Source organism: Takifugu rubripes, unplaced genomic scaffold (genome assembly GCF_901000725.2).
Source record: "Takifugu rubripes unplaced genomic scaffold, fTakRub1.2, whole genome shotgun sequence".
NCBI lineage: Eukaryota > Metazoa > Chordata > Actinopteri > Tetraodontiformes > Tetraodontidae > Takifugu > Takifugu rubripes.
In genome coordinates, this window is record NW_021821610.1 from 20,216 (window position 1) to 43,627 (window position 23,412).

The 23,412-nt window shown below is 41.1% G+C and overlaps 11 non-coding genes across 11 annotated transcripts; all 11 read left to right on the forward strand.

Annotated features, from left to right (window-relative positions):
• The first annotated feature begins 15,583 nt into the window (after positions 1-15,583).
• Positions 15,584-15,724, forward strand: LOC115248211 (U4 spliceosomal RNA). The gene has a single exon (XR_003887168.1). It is a non-coding gene; the product is annotated as a U4 spliceosomal RNA (small nuclear RNA).
• Positions 15,725-16,298: 574 nt separating this feature from the next.
• LOC115248209 (U4 spliceosomal RNA) lies at positions 16,299-16,437 on the forward strand. The gene has a single exon (XR_003887166.1). It is a non-coding gene; the product is annotated as a U4 spliceosomal RNA (small nuclear RNA).
• A 577-nt stretch (positions 16,438-17,014) lies between these two features.
• LOC115248217 (U4 spliceosomal RNA) lies at positions 17,015-17,155 on the forward strand. Its single transcript, XR_003887174.1, has one exon. It is a non-coding gene; the product is annotated as a U4 spliceosomal RNA (small nuclear RNA).
• Positions 17,156-17,733: 578 nt separating this feature from the next.
• On the forward strand, positions 17,734-17,874 carry LOC115248218 (U4 spliceosomal RNA). Its single transcript, XR_003887175.1, has one exon. It is a non-coding gene; the product is annotated as a U4 spliceosomal RNA (small nuclear RNA).
• A 578-nt stretch (positions 17,875-18,452) lies between these two features.
• Positions 18,453-18,593, forward strand: LOC115248219 (U4 spliceosomal RNA). The gene has a single exon (XR_003887176.1). It is a non-coding gene; the product is annotated as a U4 spliceosomal RNA (small nuclear RNA).
• Positions 18,594-19,167: 574 nt separating this feature from the next.
• Positions 19,168-19,306, forward strand: LOC115248214 (U4 spliceosomal RNA). Its single transcript, XR_003887171.1, has one exon. It is a non-coding gene; the product is annotated as a U4 spliceosomal RNA (small nuclear RNA).
• A 571-nt stretch (positions 19,307-19,877) lies between these two features.
• On the forward strand, positions 19,878-20,018 carry LOC115248200 (U4 spliceosomal RNA). The gene has a single exon (XR_003887157.1). It is a non-coding gene; the product is annotated as a U4 spliceosomal RNA (small nuclear RNA).
• Positions 20,019-20,593: 575 nt separating this feature from the next.
• On the forward strand, positions 20,594-20,734 carry LOC115248201 (U4 spliceosomal RNA). Its single transcript, XR_003887158.1, has one exon. It is a non-coding gene; the product is annotated as a U4 spliceosomal RNA (small nuclear RNA).
• A 577-nt stretch (positions 20,735-21,311) lies between these two features.
• On the forward strand, positions 21,312-21,452 carry LOC115248202 (U4 spliceosomal RNA). The gene has a single exon (XR_003887159.1). It is a non-coding gene; the product is annotated as a U4 spliceosomal RNA (small nuclear RNA).
• A 573-nt stretch (positions 21,453-22,025) lies between these two features.
• LOC115248203 (U4 spliceosomal RNA) lies at positions 22,026-22,166 on the forward strand. The gene has a single exon (XR_003887160.1). It is a non-coding gene; the product is annotated as a U4 spliceosomal RNA (small nuclear RNA).
• Positions 22,167-22,740: 574 nt separating this feature from the next.
• LOC115248204 (U4 spliceosomal RNA) lies at positions 22,741-22,881 on the forward strand. Its single transcript, XR_003887161.1, has one exon. It is a non-coding gene; the product is annotated as a U4 spliceosomal RNA (small nuclear RNA).
• Positions 22,882-23,412: the final 531 nt, after the last annotated feature.

Consider the following 23,412-nt stretch of genomic DNA (forward strand, 5'->3'; position numbering starts at 1 on the left):
CCTTCAGCAAATCGATCTCTGATGGTTCTCCGCATGCGTCACACGGCGATGAATCAAAAGCCCAAAGTCCCACAAACAACTGTGTCCTCCTCAGATGAACGGCAGCACACAGCGGGTTGCAATCAATGAGGAAGCTAAATGCAGCTAACAAATGATTCAGTCAACAATGACAGTCATCTGTTGAAGGAAATCCTGGAGGGAACCACAGCACGCAAGGAGCGTTAAGGGAGTTGCTCTGTTCCAAAAGTGTGTTTCGTAAGGCTCTATTTTAGCAGCTTCCATCTTTCAGCTCTCCATTCCACCTCGCTTTCATTCTCCACCTCGCTCCCGCCGCAGACATAATTGGCATCAAATTAGTGTGTGGCGCTGCGCTGCCGCGCTCCTTTTCTCATCAGAGGGTATCAAAACATCTCGTATCAAAGACGCACAACATAGAGTTTGACGTCAAACTTTAATGAAAGTAGACTTGCTTCAAAAGCTGCAATCCTTCCTCCGTCAGTTTCAAAGAAGAAGAATCCCAAAATTAATAAAATGTGGGGCTGATGCACATGTTTGTGGCTGTACATGTAAATATGGGAGCTGTGCTGCAGGTCATTTAACCTCCAGCCGTCTTCAATAGCAACGGTTATTTGTGACGTTTGAGAAGAGGCTCTATAGATTCATATGATTAGAGAACTGTTGCATGGCAATTAAAGCCTTTTTAATAACACCCTTTAACATAGATGATACATATAGATGCAAATTTGTAGAGTGGTGTCCCATCCCTGCATAATTAGATGTTATTAAGGTCATGACTGGAAAAGCACTCGGAGAGCTCACACCTGACAAACACACACAGATACATATATATACTGTACACACACACGCACAGTTGTATAGATATACACAAGTTACAAGACATAGTAGGTTGCTTAATGACCAGGAACATCACCAACATTTGATCATCTGTTTCTCAGCCCATGATCAATATTTCACTTTATATCCATCCATAACTTTTAGGGTACGTGTCCTCATAGGCAAAAAAAAACAAAAAAAACAAACTAACAAATATGGGTCGTCAGTAATAAAACATATTGTAATGCAACAATATAAACCTGCGAATCACAGACAGGTTGCGTCAAGTTGGCCAGAAACTGAGATCAAGAAACCATTTTCCAAGCAAGAGAAAGAGTCTGAGTCAGAGTTTAAGTGTGAGATTTTGTGGTGGGTCTTTCATTGCGGTTCAGGCTTTATGTCTATTTCAGAATAAACAGTTCTCCAAATATGACACACAACTTGCACGCCTGCCAGTCGAGGCCGTTTCAAAACTTTAAATTTAAACTGCTTCAGATATTTGCTCGAACTGTTTCAACATTAATCCCAACTCTAAAATCTGAACTAGATGAAGGTAATAAGTTGAAATATTATGAAGACGTGTGTCTGCAGACGTCCACTGAGGACACCTTCCGTTTTGTTCTTGTCACTTAATATTCTGTCATTTTCTGTGTAGTTAAATATCTAAAGCAAAGTATGCTATATTTGGCACAAAGAGCTGCTGGAAAGATTAGCCTGGCTTGGTTTTCTGAGCAGCTAAAGCCTCCCAGAGCCTACCTGATGGGGTTAATTTGGGCAGCGAGAAACTCTTGACCTTTTCACAGCAGCAACAGGTGCTACAATGAAGTGAGGATTAAGAGCTCATTGAGAAGTTGCTCAGAGTTGAACACAGCGGGCTGCTGAGTGGGGGCGACTGTCCTAATGCAAGGATCACCTCAACTTTATGACCAACATTTCTGCAGAAGAACAGCAGGATGTATACATGAGTGTTTCCAATGCAGCTAATCAGAGAATAAGTGCAGGTGCCGGATTAAAAAAAAGCATCAAGAAAGGCTTTTAAAGGAGCAGCATGTAGGAAATGTATTTAAAGTAATCATAAAATGGCCCATATGTACTTATATCACTGAAAACAACATACCAGGTGTGTAGCCCCGCCCCTTCAGCGATCAAATCCTCTCCTTGACAGGTAAGATTCTGCTAAGTTTGGCTAATTTAATTCGAATTAATGTAGGGACAGACACTTCAAATATTCTCCATGTAACTTTATGCATGCTTGTTTATAGTACACTAGCAGGTGGCTCATCGATTTGAACAGCAATCAGCTGTTGAAGAAATAAAAACGGCCACTCGTCATTGCTAACATTAGCAAGGAATTACCAGAGCCCGTTTCTCCGGCATAATGCTGAAAACGTTCCAGCATTGACACGATCATTATGGCATTATGAAACGAAGTTGACACGGTGCATCCGTCAAATTTATACGTTTTTTTAATCTAATTTTTGACCTCGACTCTGGGGGAGGCGGAGGGATACGACGCGGCGCAGTGATGAGGTTGCAGTACCAGCTTTGACCACAAAGCTGTATACTGGTCCTTTAGTTCACAAAGTGGTGGATTAGAGATGCCACATTAGATGATGATATTCAGAAATAAACCAGATGGAAATGGTGTTGATGCCAACTGTGCATGCAAAAAAGAAAAAATCAAACAAATTGTCCTGCGTCATGTCACTTATCCTGTCTGTGACACGCTGGTAGAACGTTGGCGGTTCCCCATTGTGTTCCACAATGGAAGACACACAGAGGATGGTGCAACTGGCTCTGTAAATGACTGGAAGAACAAGAACATACAGTGTTTAATCTCCCACAACAACACCGGGACAGAATCGATCATGGAGGATCTCAGGAGCACAGCCCGACGAGCTGATCCAGCTGTGATGCTTCCATCAGAGAGTCAGTAGCTGAAGGGTTTGGGCCTGAAATTGAATTGAGCGAAGCGTTGAGCCAGAAAAAAACAGTCACTCTCTCTCTTCACACACACACACACGCAGCAGCAGCAGTGAAACAGCGGGGAGGTCCAGTTTTGCCCTGCAGGAAATCTCTTTTTTCATCAGAACAGGTGCGGAAGTGTTGCACATCAATCCCTGACCAGGAGAACTGGTGTGTGTGACAGGGACGACGCGACACGTCAAAACTACGTTGAACTCGTCAATCTTTTGCAAAACAATGACTCCACCTTTATTCTGGTATCTGGATTCTGATTCAAAACTATCTACGCACAAGTAAAAATGAACGGTGCAGAACATCTGGGTGAAGGGGGATGGGGGGGGGTTTACTTTAAAGGAAACCCGGCTGAGAATGTCTCATGTTAGAAGAGACGTAACACTTAATAGCTTCTCTTCCATTAACATTCTAATGCCACAGAAATGACACATGTTCAGAATGTAAAGGGCATAAAATAAATTGTGTTTTTCCTTTTTTTCCCGCTTTAATCTCCCATTTTCTACATCAGCAGTAGCACATTTATCGTCGCCCTGACCTGCCACTGCTGAATGGCAACAAATAAATATTCATGTCCTTCCCCCCGAAGACATGTTAGAACAAAAATGTTTTGGTGTGATTAATATTTTATAGGACACGCTTTGCTGACATTATAAAGCTCTAAAAATGCTAACATTTCTGGACGCGCAGATGCTCACATGTTCCTCCGAGTACTGAGACATCGAGGGTGCATCCCGCCCACCACCAGTTGGGGTAAAAACTTAACTGAAGCAACTTTGTAAAGTTCTGGCATTAACAAAAATAGATAGAAACTTGAATTTTCCATGTGTTTGACTTCTAGATCACTCATTTAATAACTCGGTTGTTTCCTCAACTTATGTAACTCTTTATTCAATTATTGTTTATTTTAATGGCACTTTCTTGACACTGGGTTCCCGTAGTTACGCAGATATACAGATGGAGCTTCTGAATATGTAGAAATAATGTTCTGATTTCTTCTCAGAAACTCTGCCCTGTACATCATATATAATAAATAGAATTACTGCCAATTTGAAGGTGCGGTGGTCAATTCCGCTCTGCGTGTTGCTCTTCCACGTCATGATACGTCCCTGAAGCTCCGGCTGAGGTTCGAGAGCAGCCGTGTGTGGAAGATCCTGACGTTTATAAGTGACTGGGAGCTGGGAAACAGGGATGAGCTGCCACTGGTAATGGCTTCAGGTCAATGGTCAGCAACCTTCAGCACAGCTCAACCATGAGCAATTAAGCCAGACTCGCAGGAGCTTTTAAAATCAGCTGCCAATCAAAGCCCCACGTGGTGCTAATGTCGTATTCAGTCTTTCTCCTGACAAATTTCCCACAGTCCGTTTTCCCAGAACAACCCGAGAAAGTCGTGTTGCTACACTACAAACCACTTTATTTATTTATTTATTTATTTATTTTTAAAACCCAGAAAGTGACTGAAACAACCCCAAATATTGGACTCCGGAGAAGAAATGCTGGAGATTAATGGAGTGTAACGATGCCGTGCTGTCATTTCATCGTGACGATCGTGCAGCTACCTCTGCAGTTCTACAAGAAAAATTGGTAAAAGCTCAACTTTTCCTCCCAGTTGTGGCACTTGGGATAAACATCTACATGGAAGGTATCTGACGGTGCAGCGATGAAACATTTTACAGCTGGTCTCTGCATATTTGTCACCGGTTTTATCCAAAACGTTCAGCAGCGTTTCTCTGCTGTGTTGACCTCACTCTTCCCTGCATTATTAAACCAGCTGAAGAAGACAAACAAGACAAAATACACACTTTTCCATATGAGACACAAAAAGGTGTGTTGGAGCTGTTGAACCAATGAGCTGTTAATAAAGAAGAGAGAGAATGCGTATGCTCTTGGTCCCTGTTTAGCCTCTTACAGAACCATAGAAATTGTCTTCTCATTGTATCAGATGAGTTGTTGGATCACTCCTGGATCCTGGGGGGTCCCACCTTTACCCCCGAAATATCAGAGCAATCCTGAGAGAAATCCACCACCAGTCCAAATATCCAGAGTGCAAAATCACAACTTCTAATGTTCTCAGGCGTTCTCATTGTTTATTGCTGCCACAGCCTCTGGTGGACACCAGTAGTACTGCAGCTCTAATGGAAGACATGATAGAAGTTATTGGTTATTAGAGAGTTGTTGTGAAGCCACAGGGGAAAAGATTTAAAGATTAACAACATTAACAAATGAAAAAGACAGAAATTTAAATAACAGTAAAGGCAGAGGTCAGGATGAGGATCAATCTTTAATTCGATTTTTTACAGCCAAACTGGTTCTTGCACAGACAGCACTGCAGGAAAGGAGGCTTCTATGATAACATACCCTCACCAGCCCATGAACGCACCATTCCACCTGTTGCCATCTGCTTGACAGCGCCACACCATTAAGACCCGGTGCCACCGAACTCAAGAACTCTTCGGCTCTCTGACCAAAAACGTAAAAATGTTTGTTCAACAGATGAAAGAGGCGTCGTTTCACAAACCGCTTCACTAAATTTCCGTGTTCCAAATCTAACGTATGTACTGAAACACATGACCCCGGTGTCTCCGTGAACGCTGGGATTCGTGCTGTCGAGTCAACCTGACGATTGCTGCTAAGTGGCGCGATTGTTCCCTCAGCAAGTTGCCAGCTGTCCCTCATGCAGCAGGACGCCTGCCAACTGCACAATTACCACTTATGACAAATCCTGCCGTGTGCAGGTTTAAAAGAGCTGCTGTGCGACTGACACTCTCGTTAATTTAATCTGATTGCACGACAGTTAATTATCTAAGTCCAATCAAGTTGTATCAGTGGAGTACTTTGACATCTCCAACAGAGACCGAGGTTGTGCAGAGACATCAAAGCCCCCCCAAAAAACAAAACCTCCAAAAAAACACAGCTACAAAAAAAGTTAAAGTGTCAATAAAATAAGATGAAAACAAGAGTAAAAAAAATAAACAATATAACAGCCACAAAGTCGCTGCATTAAGAGGCAATTTGTCAGGCTGGGACTCAGCTTCATCGAAGGCAGTTTGCGAATTTATTGAACAAAAGCATTTAGCTCCTTTCAAAACACACTGGCTGTAAACTAAAACGCTGCAAATGGAGGAGGAAACCACAAATCTAATAAAGATTAACCAAATCAATCACTCCTTAAAAAACAGAGGCTTTACAAAACACTATGGAAGCTATGATTTTGAAATGAAACCACAAAACTTTAACAAAAAGGAAAAACACTCTCAAGGAAGCAAAAGGAACATGACATCAGCAGCACAAGACAAAGACATTGGAAGACTGGCTGGAGTGGACAATGGGACAAAACACTGGAGACACACTAGGCGACACGGACTATATATGTGTGAGGACAATGGAGAACAGGTGGAAACAATCAGAGAAAACGGGAAGGAAAAGCAAGTGGCCTGAAAGGAGAGAGAGTAACACTTCAAATTAAAACAGGAAGTCACCAGAGAGAACCTCCTGAAGGCATCGATCACATCTGAAGCCATAATGGGACACGGTGAGCTGTTGTGCTCATTCAATAATTGTCCTCCTGTTGTCCTAAAGTCAAATATCAATGTCCAAATATCAATATAAAACTTAGAGAAGAAAACAACCAGCAGTCCAAATATTCAGTTTGTGTAATTGTTCTCATCATCAGGGAAATCACATATTGACTCTTTTTTTGTTTTGTGCCGCCACAGCCTCAAGTGGTCATTAGTGGTCAACAGAAGTTAAGTGTTGGGTGGCTACTGGGTAAGAGTTTAATCTCAAACAAAATATTCCAGCAAATGAAACTCAATGAGTGCTACATGTTCGTTTAATGTCAGCTCCGGCACTATAAGGTGAAGTTTTATTGTCATTTAAAAGGTGCTCGATAAAAACCACCATAACAGTCTCAGCGCCGGTCACTGCGATGACCATAAACCAGAGCGGTGGAGCAATAGAATGGGAAAAACAAACAGCGAGAAGAGGTGGGGGAGTGTGTCCATTAAGACAATAAATGTCTGACATCCAGGGAACAGACCCAGGGAACGATACACCACTGACCTGTGTGTGTGCGTGCTTAAATATTTATGCTAAATGCACACATAAAGCACACAATCCCAGATGCAGAATCACAAACCCATGCATTATGGATGGAGGCCATTATCATCGTGTCCTTTCTAGCCAGCTGTGTATTCATGAGATGGGGCCGCAGACAGCACTGCATTACCTTTATCGGCACCGGCACAAAGGTGATTCGCTCACTCTGAATGCTTGAAATGACATCGGGGGCACTTGATTTCTTACGGCGTGGCTAGTGCCACGCTAGCGTCTGTTCCAAAGTCTGGCCGGATAAACACAAGGCGAGGTTAACCTGATCTGTACCTAATAGCTTTGTGATTTGATTTGAGTGGGGCTAGAATTCACAAATTAAATCTACTTAAAAAACCAAAAAGTAAGCCACCTTATTGTTGGTATTGTGTGTCGCCTGTATCTCGGTTTTTTGCACTTACCCATCTCTTGGTAAAATTAATTTAGCCTTGTTGTTAAAATGTAATAACTTCTATTATTACCTATCCCTATTTAGTCTCCTAATGGGAGCCTCTTTAGATTGTGAGCAAATCAAAGTAAATGGAAAAATATGCAAACCCCAAGCTGGAATTGAACCCACAACTCCTTGTAAAGCAACTTTTATGAACAAACTTTTATGAACAACTTTGCCCTTCTCTCTCTATGTTTCTTAAGTTTAAGGCACGCCAGTTGTTTTGTGCTAATTATTCACGCGCCCTGAAATTGCTAGATCCAACCCTGTGAACGAGCACGAGCATTTCAGGCTTTGCGAGAACGAGTCGACTTTTATGGCAACTTAATGGACAGAATATTATTTCAGACCAGTGGATATATTCTAGGCCAACATTCAATCAGTCAGGCTTCCATATAGTTTAACATTTCTATATGATCCCTCTGTCGCTTTGATGAAGGGTCTTTTATGGGAAGCTTTTTTCTGTTTTATTGGTCATCAAATAAAACTCACTGCTGACTTCATTAGGCGCATGTCTACTGCCTGGCAGTGGTTTTACATTTCTTTGCTTCCTGAAGAGAATTCTCAGTTCTGTGAGGAAGGTTTAATAATATATCACTGTACGTGCCGTGATGTTTGTGACAGGCGTCTGTTTGTACGGAACCAGTCGATCTATATACTGTATTATCATTATTGTACATACATGACATTGCATGCGTTCAATCCTGCTGTGGTGTATGGAATATCGTGGACATTCCATCTCAGACGTACCAGTAGACAAGGCATAAACTTGAAATGGTTTAAAGAAAACCAGTCAAATATTCCGGACTTTCGGATTCAAAGCCCAGACCGATAAAGAATGTGTGCCTGATCCATGAGCAGCCCGAAAGAGCCCAGGTGGTTTTAAAGGGATGGAGTGTTTTACACTGGCTGTGATGGAGTTGAATGCGAACTGCATTGGTAGAGCCCTCAGGGAACATTTTGAAGGGCTGAAGCTGCATTTAGACAAGAAGGCACTTTGGCGGGGTGTGGAGCAGAGAATTTGGAGGACCGGTTTAAAGACGCACACAGGCTGAACCTTCAGGGAGGAGACGGAACCCGCCCTCCTAGCATCCTTAATACCTCAAGGTGTCACGGCTCCGGAGTGAATCACTTACTATCAGTTCATAAATGTCAGAAAAGGAAAAACTGGAAAAATTGTACAGTAAAAGAATTTAGTGTGTAGTCCCAGTACACACGGGTGGGGCACACGGGCTTTATGAAAGTCAGGTTTGATTATCCATGGACAAGGTAGCAGGAAGTAGCAGCCCGACATTCTGAAGGGTCACCGATGATTGGTTGATGGAGGTAAAGCTGAGAAGAGAAGAAGAGAGGATGAGTGGACCTGCTGCTGTCACCTGCTGAACACAACAATCAATTTATTCCCCTTGCTGTTTATTTTTCCAACCTCCTTCTGTGTCCTTTCATATGTTCTTAGTCCATTTTTCATCCTGTTTCTTTCCTCGCCTCTTCCTGGAGATATTTAATGCTTACCAGCGCCCGGTCTGGTAAACGTTCCCTCGTTTGAGAACCCTTCTTTGGGGATTGGACGTGAACCACAGCATGATCATTCCCACTGGTCTTTAGCGCGACTGTAATAATGGGTGACATTTAATGGAGGGTGTCAGCTAAATGCAGGTCGAAGAAACAGCGAGAAAAGACGCATCACCGGGACATTGACAATTAAAAACGGTACGGCAGGAACACGGGGCTGCCTTGTGCTGCATGCGCCTGGATTGTATTGTCTTTTTTTTTGCGATGCCAGAAATTGTTTCGGGCCCCTGAAGGGGTGTTGGTTCTCGGTCCGGATGCAGCTGATCTGCTCTATTTCTGCTCCCGCTTGTTTGTGTAGGGAAAGGTCAGGCTGCAATCAGGTTGATATTTCGCTAGTAACTGTTCTTTCTCTTTTATCTGCATCATCCCTTCGCGTGTTTGTCGGGTCGTCTTTCCCAGGTCTGGTTCATAATTTAGGCAGACCTTGTTTTGATTTGGGGACTCTTCAGGGGCACGCGCATGTGCAACACCGAGGGGCCGGCGTCGTTTTTTGTTGTCTCTTTCACTCTCGCGTGACTTGTTCTGCTTCCATTTCCTTCCCTCTCATCCTCCGCTTTCATCCATCACCACCTGCTCATCCTGCCCCCCTCTCTCGCTCTGAAATTGTTCCTTTTGTTCGTGCGGCATTGAACAATACACAAAGCGCAAGGTTGAATTGGCCGGATGCAAAGTTGAACTCCGTACGCTGCCTTTATGGTCGATGGTGGGGCAGAATTCTAATTATGCAAGTGGCTCACAGGGAACTGACCGTACACACCCAAGAGCTAGTCCAGGGTTGGGTTTGATGTCTGTTTTATTGATCAGTGGGTCTTTTCATGGCAGCCTGCTGGTCAGGTTGCATGTGATGCAAACCTGATGTGTCTTCTGCCTGAGGTGGTCCCAAGCAAGGTCAAGGTTACTAAAGCTGAGCCTAAATCAGCCTCGGGCACGCTCTTCCTTGGAGAACGCTGAATGATGAGTTCCCGACCTCTCCGGCTAAAGAGGAAATTGCAATTAAAACTTAAAACACTGAATCAAGCTCAAACTTTTCCCCACTCTGTCATGAAAAGAAGCTAAAAAAAGGAAGCCAGAACGACGAGTTAGATCAGGCTGCTGAAGGAAAAAGGAGTAATTAGAGGGAAACAGTATAAAGGGAGCAGCTCGCGTCTGCAAACATCTCATTATCAAGACTTAAAGAAAAAGTTCAGCAATGTCCTAATTTGACATTCACATTGTGAAGGTTCTGTTCCAAGAATCTCATAAAAAACCAACAAACATCCGGATCATTTGACGTCTTCTTTATCAAGTCACTACGGGCGTATTATTAGAATGTAATATACATTTAGGCATTTGGACATTACATATACAGAGCTGTTTATGATTCTATCTAATTACGTCATTAGAATGCTATCATTCATGCCAAAGCTGCTACACTGAGCTAATGATATTTTGTATTGTTAAGCGTGATCGCTGAATCAATAGATTTTATTGAAGATAGGATCATCTCTCCATCCCTCAGAACGCTACCATGTATATTTATAAACGGGCTTGGCTAAACTGAATGGAATCATCAGTTCTGGATAAAGAGAGATGCTTGCAAAGGGAGGTGCAACCTAAAGTGCTGCAGAGCCTGATCAATGAGGGGTTTGCGTAAAGTGAGATTGTCGGGATCTCGTCCGCTCTTCGTAATGTCCTCTTCCAGGAATGACTTGGCCCTTTGAGACCGCAGGAGGAATATGCCCACCACTCATCCATATCAGGCCGCCATCTCTCCCTCTGAAGCTGTCAGCCCAAACGTCTGAATCAATGAGGAAAAGCAAAGGAGGAGGCGGATAAACGCAACGCTGGGAAGCACTTTGCAAACCGAGATGGGCTGAGTTCACTTTGAAGGAGTCTTTGAGGGTTTGAAAAAAACACACGTACTTGCATCTATGATGTCCCATCAAAGGATCAGTAACAATATTGAGCAGCTAAATAAAAAGCTTGATGTTATCGTCCATTTAGCGTAGCACCTCGGGGCTCACAAAGGCCCCTGAACACCCAACATAAAATAAAACCAGGTGAAAACCAGTGGAGAACACTGTCGCCGCTCAACAGGAGGGTTCTCTGAGGGGCCTTTCTCTGCAGTTTGCATGATCCCTGCGTACTTGTGTGGGTTCTCTAAGGGTATTCCGGCTTCCGCCAAAGAAATGCATTTGGGGGATCGCTTAAATTGACCTTTGGTGCTAGTATAAACATGTAGGTTTGACAAGTTCAGTGGTGGCGATGCTGGATTTAAGCAGAAGTGAGTGAAAGAGGTGAGCGAGGAGGAACAGTCAGAGAGGTTGATGAGGGTCTAAAGGTCAGCTGATGAGTCTGAACTCGAGTCTGATTGACGTTCCTGGCATTTACGTTCACAGCCTCACAGGCAAACACTGTCGGGTTGCCACCAACAGGTAAACGGATACATCTGAAGTGAGGATGGGCTCCATTAGATGCAGTGTTGGGGCTCCACTCCACTCTGAATGTGTCACTGTGTCCCCCTGTTTGCTATATCTCCGCGGCAGGACCGAGACAGGAGAGGAGACAGTCCTTCAATTTCTCATGTCTGTTCTCATATAACTAAACAGACTGCTCCGTCACCTGGAAACACATTTTTTTAAATTTATAAGTGAATAAAGGAATAACTATTTTCCCGTTTTGGTCTAAGTGGAACTCTGTGTTCCTTCAATTATCTTTTAGTGCGATGTGAGCGACTGAGGCAGGGACCCGCTTCCCACCTGCTTTCTTTTTTAAAGCACTCAAGAGCCAATCTGGATAAGTGCTGCAGACATCGAACCATGGAAAAGCTCATAATTATCTGCAATACTCAGATGGTGTCAGCGCTGAGCTTCAGCGAAATGTTTGATCGTCTCTTCCATTGGTCACATCGCTGCTTCCTTTCGCTTATAGACAAACCAATGTGGGGGTAGCATTCATCAGGCTGCGGGCCTCCACCATGCTGACAAAACATTTATATATTTTATACCAAATAGAAATCTTTCCAAATGACTAATCGGTCCCCTGGCATCAAGTTCACCTTCTTGAACATTAAAGCTGCAGCGATGTCACTATCATGGAGCCAAAGATCACATATTAAAAAATGTTTTTTTAAGGAAAGTAACTGTATTGATACTTCTGCTCTCCTCCATTTGTTGGTGTGTTATTTTACTAAAAAGAGTCCCTGGGGAGGATGTTTTATGCTTGTCCATGTAAAGGGACAAACCCTATTTTCTGTGTCACAGTGTTGCTTTCAGGACTGTTTCAAAAAAGATTTGCAGTTCATGAAACTGCATTTCTGGCCACAAGCTAAGCAGCATTAATAAACCTTAATGGTTGGAGATGAGAAATACTTCAGAACATCTGCATGTCCATTATGCACAAATCTGGATTCTGGCACTAATCAATGCTCGGAAAATCACTCGTTTTTGCACGTAGAGAAGTACAAAAAAAGGCGAACCTCTACTTCACCCGCCGCGGCATAAACACTTTTAACCTGCTCGGTCTTGCAGATGTTCCCTACAGAACAAGTGTTTTCTCACCAGCTCGTAATTAGCCACCATTACCCCCCATCACAAACATATTAGCATTCGACAGCAGGCCCATTGAGTCTAATTGGCAACGTTGAGCCATACATTACCCTCCTCTGTACCAGCCAAGCTCCTGTGCTCTGCTTCCAATATTTCTTCTCATCCATGTCTTAATTTCATTCTTCCTTGTCCTAAAGAACAACTAACCACTGTCATTCTGTATTTGGGAGTCCGCTTCTTAGCTCATCTGGCTTTAATTGTGATTTACTTTGATGCCGTTGTCTTCACGATTGCTACAACACACCAGCAATACCACCTCGCCTGCCCCCCTTCCCTCAATCAATCTGTACACACTCCCCTCCCTTCCCAGTCTCCCTCTCCATCGTTTCTCATTAATTGCTTTATGATATCTGGCTCGCAGTAACGGGCTTTGAGCCCAAATTTATATTCTTGTCACTTGATCTTTCTCTTCCCCCCCCGCTTTGCATGTCTGTAGCTGCCCCTCTGGAGCAACGTGGCAGCATCTTCATTCAAAGCACGCCTCCCTCTGCCTATGCCAGCTACATGAAATCTCTCAGCCATGAGGATGAACCCTGAGTGTCTATACACTCGTCTGTGTGCATCTGAAACTTCATTTACTTCATATGGTCCTGCAATATATTCGCAACAAAGAGTGCGCTGACATCCCCAGGGGGGTGGTATAATTTTAAGATTTAGGGATCCATTTTTGAGAGGTTGGTAGAGGACTGCAATGGCCAGACTTCCAGCTCACACTGGTGCCGCATCTCATCAGTTGGTCTGTTGCTTGATGCCCAACATGCTGCCAGAACAAACACGTACAGCAGCAGTTGTGCGGCTATTTGGGGGCGACCTTTTCACAAAGGGATTATTTATTGGTGTTTGATCCCAGCCCAGTTGCTGCCTGCTGCTGTCGGCCGCTGCTCTCACTCACCCTCCACCACCAGCCACCAGTTACTCACTGGTTTTAACATCAGAGAAACCAGCCGTGTACTGAGCACTCAGCCTGGGAGGTGAATGCTAAACATTGCACAGGAAAATTCACAAAGGTAGAGAAACAAGTCTTGCTTCTTACATTGCAATAAACATTGTAAACAATATTATCAATAGAGATTCAAATGTGCCAGGTTACAAGTGCATTTTCTGGTTTGGTTAACAGAAAAGATGAGAATAAGCCTAAAAGTACCCTAACTTAAAATCTCTCAGTAAGAGATTAGCTCATTATTTTTAATATGATATATCCTGAATGTTATGGCATCTTTACAGTTTCTAAACATTGTCACAATGTTCCCCAGGGTTAGATTGTATAATTTCAGCCAATTTGTGAATGTTACCAAAACAGCTCTTGGTGAAAAAATTGCATTTTTATTAGCTTATTACTAAATCATTTTACCATTAGAATGCCAACTAGACTACAAGCGAAAAAAAATGTGTCCCTTCACTTGAATGTATTTTTCGGATAAAAAAAAGTTCTAAATTGATGTACGCAGTGATTTAATGTACAAACTGGTGTTTGATGGAGGCTTTTTCTTTAAAAAAAAAAATCATTTTTCATCCCCAGTGAGAAGATAGTATAATGTGTAAACTCTGTAATTGTAGAAGTTTAAATACGGTTTATGCATCAATAATTATCTTGGGAAAAAACAGCATTCTATTTATTGTGGCTCGCAGGTTACCTCATAAATTGTTTGCCATCTAAACACACTTATATTAACACTGCTCAAACAAATGACTTGACCTTTCCAGACATTTTAACATTTTGACAAATGTTTCATTCACACCAAATTACAAGTTTGGGACTCAATTAACTATGTTCAGTTTCAACTCCATTACTAGAAACATTATTCCAGGATTGTGTGTACACAAAAATAATCATCAGATTTCATTGCTGAAATCATTTTTCTCCCACTGCAGGGGGCCGAAAAGAGTTATTCAGCGAAGCGTGCACACCTCACTGCCTGGAGCATTTCATTGAATATGAATTAAACCTTGTGTTAGAGAGGTTATATGCCACAATGCACATGTATGTGCTTGATAAGGTCCAGGGTGTCAGTAGCTCATGCTTATGATTTAATCCTGAAGTGCGATTTTGAGATGTTTTTGTCTTTAAATCAGAGTTGTTTTTAACAATTTGCTTAAACATGCAGGTCAATGAACTAATCACTGTGAACTAATGGTGAAAAATTATGTTTTACAAAACAGAAAGGTGAATTCAAGCTATCTGATTGGTTCTCACCAGTGGTATAATAAGCGCATATGTCACAGTTGCTCCTGTAAATGCATCTCTCAGAAAGCTCAACAATCTCCTAGCTTAAAGTAAAGCATCATAACTGATAATGCTAGAACCGGGTTGCAGTACTAACGTGCTTGCAGCAATATTAATAATGATATACTTCAGGCTGTTGTGATGAATTGCTTGAAAATGATCTGTGTTTTACGAAAGCGCTTTGCATGTCGCACCAGTGAAAACATGTGTTGGTGACTGGCATATAAAGGGAAACACACAAATAGCCAGAGATGATCAAGAAAAAGAGTATAATTTACAACAAGATCTCATTTAACCAGAGGGATGGAGAGAGCTGAGAGGTTTGGCAGTTTGGGTTGAAGAAGAGTCCCCCAGTTCTTGGAGATGTTGAGAGAACTGTCCATAAACGAGTGCCCATGAGTGTTTTTCCACACTTCATACTTAAACCCTTGAGAGCATTCTGATATCTGCTGCATGTGTGAACACATATGTAGAGATTCTTTTCTTGTTGCTTTAATGCTCTTCAAACAGCAACAGAAATAATTTTAATCATGAAGTACAAAAACCAAATGCAAAACAACAACAGTTTGTCATTTAACCAGATTTACTATATTTGTTTATAGATTTACCATCTTTATTCTATCCTATGTTCGTTGATTTTCTTGTCACAGGTTGAAGATGACAATTCCAAGGCAAGTACCGTATTTTCACAACCATAAGGCGCGCCGTATTATAGGGCGCACCTTCAATTAACAGCCTATTTTAGAAATATTTTCATACACAGGGCGCACCGTGTTATAAGGCGCATAGCATAGAAACTGCGTAGTGCATGTGGTTACAACCCAGATTAAGCAGCTAGGGTACACAGGTATTCCTGCGCAGAGGCAGTATCATAGTCTATGAAGTTCTACTGAGACGTGATTATTGCTAGTTGAAAACTTTACCCAATACCCCGCCTGGTTGATTTGCAATATAATCAGCTGTGGCAATTTTTGATGGTCTCCTTAGAGACTGAGTTTGATGTTTGGAAAAATAAAAAATTAAACAGTGTGCCAAAACATCTTCCTGTTTCGGACTTTTCATTTTCCTAAAAGAGTGATGTTTTTAATCACCTTTCCAAATGTTTAAAGAAACAGAGTAATGTCTTATAAACAGCAAATTGAAATGTTTCTTGCAATAAAGATGCATCTTTTCAGGAAAAGAGTTTGGAATGTGTAGGGTGTGGTTTCACATGAAGTGCACCAAGTGCAATTGATTGCTGGAGGTGGAGTTTAAGCCTTGATGCTAAAACGCCTAGCATTGCAAAGGAGAGGAGCTCGGCCAAAAATCTTTAATATGCCCTCTTGAGTCTCCTGCTTTTTTAGCACCCAAGTTTCTTGAGTTCTAACTGCCCTGAAGATGATAACATCATGATTTACTTGTATGTCAATGCGTTATTCCTCAAAACAGCAATAATCACAGCTCGAAAAAACCTAATCACGTTCAAAGCAATTCACACCTATTTTCACATTCCTCTTGTTGAGAGTTACCATGGCTGATAGTGGTGTTGTCTACAACCCAGATTAAGCAGCTAGGGTACACAGGTATTCCTGCGCAGGCAGTATCATAGTCTATGAAGTTCTACTGAGACGTGATTATTGCTAGTTGAAAACTTTACCCAATACCCCGCCTGGTTGATTTGCAATATAATCAGCTGTGGCAATTTTTGATGGTCTCCTTAGAGACTGAGTTTGATGTTTGGAAAAATAAAAAATTAAACAGTGTGCCAAAACGTCTTCCTGTTTCGGACTTTTCATTTTCCTAAAAGAGTGATGTTTTTAATCACCTTTCCAAATGTTTAAAGAAACAGAGTAATGTCTTATAAACAGCAAATTGAAATGTTTCTTGCAATAAAGATGCATCTTTTCAGGAAAAGAGTTTGGAATGTGTAGGGTGTGGTTTCACATGAAGTGCACCAAGTGCAATTGATTGCTGAGGTGGAGTTTAAGCCTTGATGCTAAAACGCCTAGCATTGCAAAGGAAGAGGAGCTCGGCCAAAAAATCTTTAATATGCCCTCTTGAGTCTCCTGCTTTTTTAGCAGCCAAGTTTTCTTGAGTTCTAACTGCCCTGAAGATGATAACATCATGATTTACTTGTATGTCAATGCGTTATTCCTCAAAACAGCAATAATCACAGCTCGAAAAAACCTAATCACGTTCAAAGCAATTCACACCTATTTTTCACATTCCTCTTGTTGAGAGTTACCATGGCTGATAGTGGTGTTGTCTACAACCCAGATTAAGCAGCTAGGGTACACAGGTATTCCTGCGCAGAGGCAGTATCATAGTCTATGAAGTTCTACTGAGACGTGATTATTGCTAGTTGAAAACTTTACCCAATACCCCGCCTGGTTGATTTGCAATATAATCAGCTGTGGCAATTTTTGATGGTCTCCTTAGAGACTGAGTTTGATGTTTGGAAAAATAAAAAATTAAACAGTGTGCCAAAACGTCTTCCTGTTTTGGACTTTTCATTTTCCTAAAAGAGTGATGTTTTTAATCACCTTTCCAAATGTTTAAAGAAACAGAGTAATGTCTTATAAACAGCAAATTGAAATGTTTCTTGCAATAAAGATGCATCTTTTCAGGAAAAGAGTTTGGAATGTGTAGGGTGTGGTTTCACATGAAGTGCACCAAGTGCAATTGATTGCTGGAGGTGGAGTTTAAGCCTTGATGCTAAAACGCCTAGCATTGCAAAGGAAGAGGAGCTCGGCCAAAAAATCTTTAATATGCCCTCTTGAGTCTCCTGCTTTTTTAGCAGCCAAGTTTTCTTGAGTTCTAACTGCCCTGAAGATGATAACATCATGATTTACTTGTATGTCAATGCGTTATTCCTCAAAACAGCAATAATCACAGCTCGAAAAAACCTAATCACGTTCAAAGCAATTCACACCTATTTTTCACATTCCTCTTGTTGAGAGTTACCATGGCTGATAGTGGTGTTGTCTACAACCCAGATTAAGCAGCTAGGGTACACAGGTATTCCTGCGCAGAGGCAGTATCATAGTCTATGAAGTTCTACTGAGACGTGATTATTGCTAGTTGAAAACTTTACCCAATACCCCGCCTGGTTGATTTGCAATATAATCAGCTGTGGCAATTTTTGATGGTCTCCTTAGAGACTGAGTTTGATGTTTGGAAAAATAAAAAATTAAACAGTGTGCCAAAACGTCTTCCTGTTTCGGACTTTTCATTTTCCTAAAAGAGTGATGTTTTTAATCACCTTTCCAAATGTTTAAAGAAACAGAGTAATGTCTTATGAACAGCAAATTGAAATGTTTCTTGCAATAAAGATGCATCTTTTCAGGAAAAGAGTTTGGAATGTGTAGGGTGTGGTTTCACATGAAGTGCACCAAGTGCAATTGATTACTGGAGGTGGAGTTTAAGCCTTGATGCTAAAAATTCTAGCATTGCAAAGGAGGAGGAGCTCGGCCAAAAAATCTTTAATATGCCCTCTTGAGTCTCCTGCTTTTTTAGCAGCCAAGTTTTCTTGAGTTCTAACTGCCCTGAAGATGATAACATCATGATTTACTTGTATGTCAATGCGTTATTCCTCAAAACAGCAATAATCACAGCTCGAAAAAACCTAATCACGTTCAAAGCAATTCACACCTATTTTTCACATTCCTCTTGTTGAGAGTTACCATGGCTGATCGTGGTGTTGTCTACAACCCAGATTAAGCAGCTAGGGTACACAGGTATTCCTGCGCAGAGGCAGTATCATAGTCTATGAAGTTCTACTGAGACGTGATTATTGCTAGTTGAAAACTTTACCCAATACCCCGCCTGGTTGATTTGCAATATAATCAGCTGTGGCAATTTTTGATGGTCTCCTTAGAGACTGAGTTTGATGTTTGGAAAAATAAAAAATTAAACAGTGTGCCAAAACGTCTTCCTGTTTCGGACTTTTCATTTTCCTAAGAGTGATGTTTTTAATCACCTTTCCAAATGTTTAAAGAAACAGAGTAATGTCTTATAAACAGCAAATTGAAATGTTTCTTGCAATAAAGATGCATTTTTCAGGAAAAGAGTTTGGAATGTGTAGGGTGTGGTTTCACATGAAGTGCACCAAGTGCAATTGATTACTGGAGGTGGAGTTTAAGCCTTGATGCTAAAAATTCTAGCATTGCAAAGGAGGAGGAGCTCGGCCAAAAAATCTTTAATATGCCCTCTTGAGTCTCCTGCTTTTTTAGCACCCAAGTTTCTTGAGTTCTAACTGCCCTGAAGATGATAACATCATGATTTACTTGTATGTCAATGCGTTATTCCTCAAAACAGCAATAATCACAGCTCGAAAAAACCTAATCACGTTCAAAGCAATTCACACCTATTTTTCACATTCCTCTTGTTGAGAGTTACCATGGCTGATAGTGGTGTTGTCTACAACCCAGATTAAGCAGCTAGGGTACACAGGTATTCCTGCGCAGAGGCAGTATCATAGTCTATGAAGTTCTACTGAGACGTGATTATTGCTAGTTGAAACTTTACCCAATACCCCGCCTGGTTGATTTGCAATATAATCAGCTGTGGCAATTTTGATGGTCTCCTTAGAGACTGAGTTTGATGTTTGGAAAAATAAAAAATTAAACAGTGTGCCAAAACGTCTTCCTGTTTCGGACTTTTCATTTTCTAAAAGAGTGACTTTTTTAATCACCTTTCCAAATGTTTAAAGAAACAGAGTAATGTCTTATAAACAGCAAATTGAAATGTTCTTGCAATAAAGATGCATTTTCAGGAAAAGAGTTTGGAATGTGTAGGGTGTGGTTTCACATGAAGTGCACCAAGTGCAATTTGCTGGAGGTGGAGTTTAAGCCTTGATGCTAAAACGCCTAGCATTGCGCAAAGGGAGGAGCTCGGCCAAAAAATCTTTAATATGCCCTCTTGAGTCTCCTGCTTTTTTAGCACCCAAGTTTTCTTGAGTTCTAACTGCCCTGAAGATGATAACATCATGATTTACTTGTATGTCAATGCGTTATTCCTCAAAACAGCAATAATCACAGCTCGAAAAAACCTAATCACGTTCAAAGCAATTCACACCTATTTTTCACATTCCTCTTGTTGAGAGTTACCATGGCTGATAGTGGTGTTGTCTACAACCCAGATTAAGCAGCTAGGGTACACAGGTATTCCTGCGCAGTGGCAGTATCATAGTCTATGAAGTTCTACTGAGACGTGATTATTGCTAGTTGAAAACTTTACCCAATACCCCGCCTGGTTGATTTGCAATATAATCAGCTGTGGCAATTTTTGATGGTCTCCTTAGAGACTGAGTTTGATGTTTGGAAAAATAAAAAATTAAACAGTGTGCCAAAACGTCTTCCTGTTTCGGACTTTTCATTTTCCTAAGAGTGATGTTTTTAATCACCTTTCCAAATGTTTAAAGAAACAGAGTAATGTCTTATAAACAGCAAATTGAAATGTTTCTTGCAATAAAGATGCATCTTTCAGGAAAAGAGTTTGGAATGTGTAGGGTGTGGTTTCACATGAAGTGCACCAAGTGCAATTGATTGCTGGAGGTGGAGTTTAAGCCTTGATGCTAAAACGCCTAGCATTGCAAAGGAAGAGGAGCTCGGCCAAAAAATCTTTAATATGCCCTCTTGAGTCTCCTGCTTTTTTAGCACCCAAGTTTTCTTGAGTTCTAACTGCCCTGAAGATGATAACATCATGATTTACTTGTATGTCAATGCGTTATTCCTCAAAACAGCAATAATCACAGCTCGAAAAAACCTAATCACGTTCAAAGCAATTCACACCTATTTTTCACATTCCTCTTGTTGAGAGTTACCATGGCTGATAGTGGTGTTGTCTACAACCCAGATTAAGCAGCTAGGGTACACAGGTATTCCTGCGCAGAGGCAGTATCATAGTCTATGAAGTTCTACTGAGACGTGATTATTGCTAGTTGAAAACTTTACCCAATACCCCGCCTGGTTGATTTGCAATATAATCAGCTGTGGCAATTTTTGATGGTCTCCTTAGAGACTGAGTTTGATGTTTGGAAAAATAAAAATTAAACAGTGTGCCAAAACGTCTTCCTGTTTCGGACTTTTCATTTTCCTAAAAGAGTGATGTTTTTAATCACCTTTCCAAATGTTTAAAGAAACAGAGTAATGTCTTATAAACAGCAAATTGAAATGTTTCTTGCAATAAAGATGCATCTTTTCAGGAAAAGAGTTTGGAATGTGTAGGGTGTGGTTTCACATGAAGTGCACCAAGTGCAATTGATTACTGGAGGTGGAGTTTAAGCCTTGATGCTAAAAATTCTAGCATTGCAAAGGAGGAGGAGCTCGGCCAAAAAATCTTTAATATGCCCTCTTGAGTCTCCTGCTTTTTTAGCACCCAAGTTTTCTTGAGTTCTAACTGCCCTGAAGATGATAACATCATGATTTACTTGTATGTCAATGCGTTATTCCTCAAAACAGCAATAATCACAGCTCGAAAAAACCTAATCACGTTCAAAGCAATTCACACCTATTTTTCACATTCCTCTTGTTGAGAGTTACCATGGCTGATAGTGGTGTTGTCTACAACCCAGATTAAGCAGCTAGGGTACACAGGTATTCCTGCGCAGAGGCAGTATCATAGTCTATGAAGTTCTACTGAGACGTGATTATTGCTAGTTGAAAACTTTACCCAATACCCCGCCTGGTTGATTTGCAATATAATCAGCTGTGGCAATTTTTGATGGTCTCCTTAGAGACTGAGTTTGATGTTTGGAAAAATAAAAAATTAAACAGTGTGCCAAAACGTCTTCCTGTTTCGGACTTTTCATTTTCCTAAAAGAGTGATGTTTTAATCACCTTTCCAAATGTTTAAAGAAACAGAGTAATGTCTTTAAACAGCAAATTGAAATGTTTCTTGCAATAAAGATGCATCTTTTCAGGAAAAGAGTTTGGAATGTGTAGGGTGTGTGGTTCACATGAAGTGCACCAAGTGCAATTGATTACTGGAGGTGGAGTTTAAGCCTTGATGCTAAAAATTCTAGCATTGCAAAGGAGGAGCTCGGCCAAAAAATCTTTAATATGCCCTCTTGAGTCTCCTGCTTTTTAGCACCCAAGTTTTCTTGAGTTCTAACTGCCCTGAAGATGATAACATCATGATTTACTTGTATGTCAATGCGTTATTCCTCAAAACAGCAATAATCACAGCTCGAAAAAACCTAATCACGTTCAAAGCAATTCACACCTATTTTTCACATTCCTCTTGTTGAGAGTTACCATGGCTGATAGTGGTGTTGTCTACAACCCAGATTAAGCAGCTAGGGTACACAGGTATTCCTGCGCAGAGGCAGTATCATAGTCTATGAAGTTCTACTGAGACGTGATTATTGCTAGTTGAAAACTTTACCCAATACCCCGCCTGGTTGATTTGCAATATAATCAGCTGTGGCAATTTTTGATGGTCTCCTTAGAGACTGAGTTTGATGTTTGGAAAAAAAAAATTAAACAGTGTGCCAAAACGTCTTCCTGTTTCGGACTTTTCATTTTCTAAAAGAGTGACTTTTTTAATCACCTTTCCAAATGTTTAAAGAAACAGAGTAATGTCTTATAAACAGCAAATTGAAATGTTTCTTGCAATAAAGATGCATCTTTTCAGGAAAAGAGTTTGGAATGTGTAGGGTGTGGTTTCACATGAAGTGCACCAAGTGCAATTGATTACTGGAGGTGGAGTTTAAGCCTTGATGCTAAAAATTCTAGCATTGCAAAGGAGGAGGAGCTCGGCCAAAAAATCTTTAATATGCCCTCTTGAGTCTCCTGCTTTTTTAGCACCCAAGTTTTCTTGAGTTCTAACTGCCCTGAAGATGATAACATCATGATTTACTTGTATGTCAATGCGTTATTCCTCAAAACAGCAATAATCACAGCTCGAAAAAACCTAATCACGTTCAAAGCAATTCACACCTATTTTCACATTCCTCTTGTTGAGAGTTACCATGGCTGATAGTGGTGTTGTCTACAACCCAGATTAAGCAGCTAGGGTACACAGGTATTCCTGCGCAGAGGCAGTATCATAGTCTATGAAGTTCTACTGAGACGTGATTATTGCTAGTTGAAAACTTTACCCAATACCCCGCCTGGTTGATTTGCAATATAATCAGCTGTGGCAATTTTTGATGGTCTCCTTAGAGACTGAGTTTGATGTTTGGAAAATAAAAATTAAACAGTGTGCCAAAACGTCTTCCTGTTTCGGACTTTTCATTTTCCTAAAAGAGTGATTTTTAATCACCTTTCCAAATGTTTAAAGAAACAGAGTAATGTCTTATAAACAGCAAATTGAAATGTTTCTTGCAATAAAGATGCATCTTTCAGGAAAAGAGTTTGGAATGTGTAGGGTGTGGTTTCACATGAAGTGCACCAAGTGCAATTGATTACTGGAGGTGGAGTTTAAGCCTTGATGCTAAAATTCTAGCATTGCAAAGGAGGAGGAGCTCGGCCAAAAAATCTTTAATATGCCCTCTTGAGTCTCCTGCTTTTTTAGCACCCAAGTTTTCTTGAGTTCTAACTGCCCTGAAGATGATAACATCATGATTTACTTGTATGTCAATGCGTTATTCCTCAAAACAGCAATAATCACAGCTCGAAAAAACCTAATCACGTTCAAAGCAATTCACACCTATTTTTCACATTCCTCTTGTTGAGAGTTACCATGGCTGATAGTGG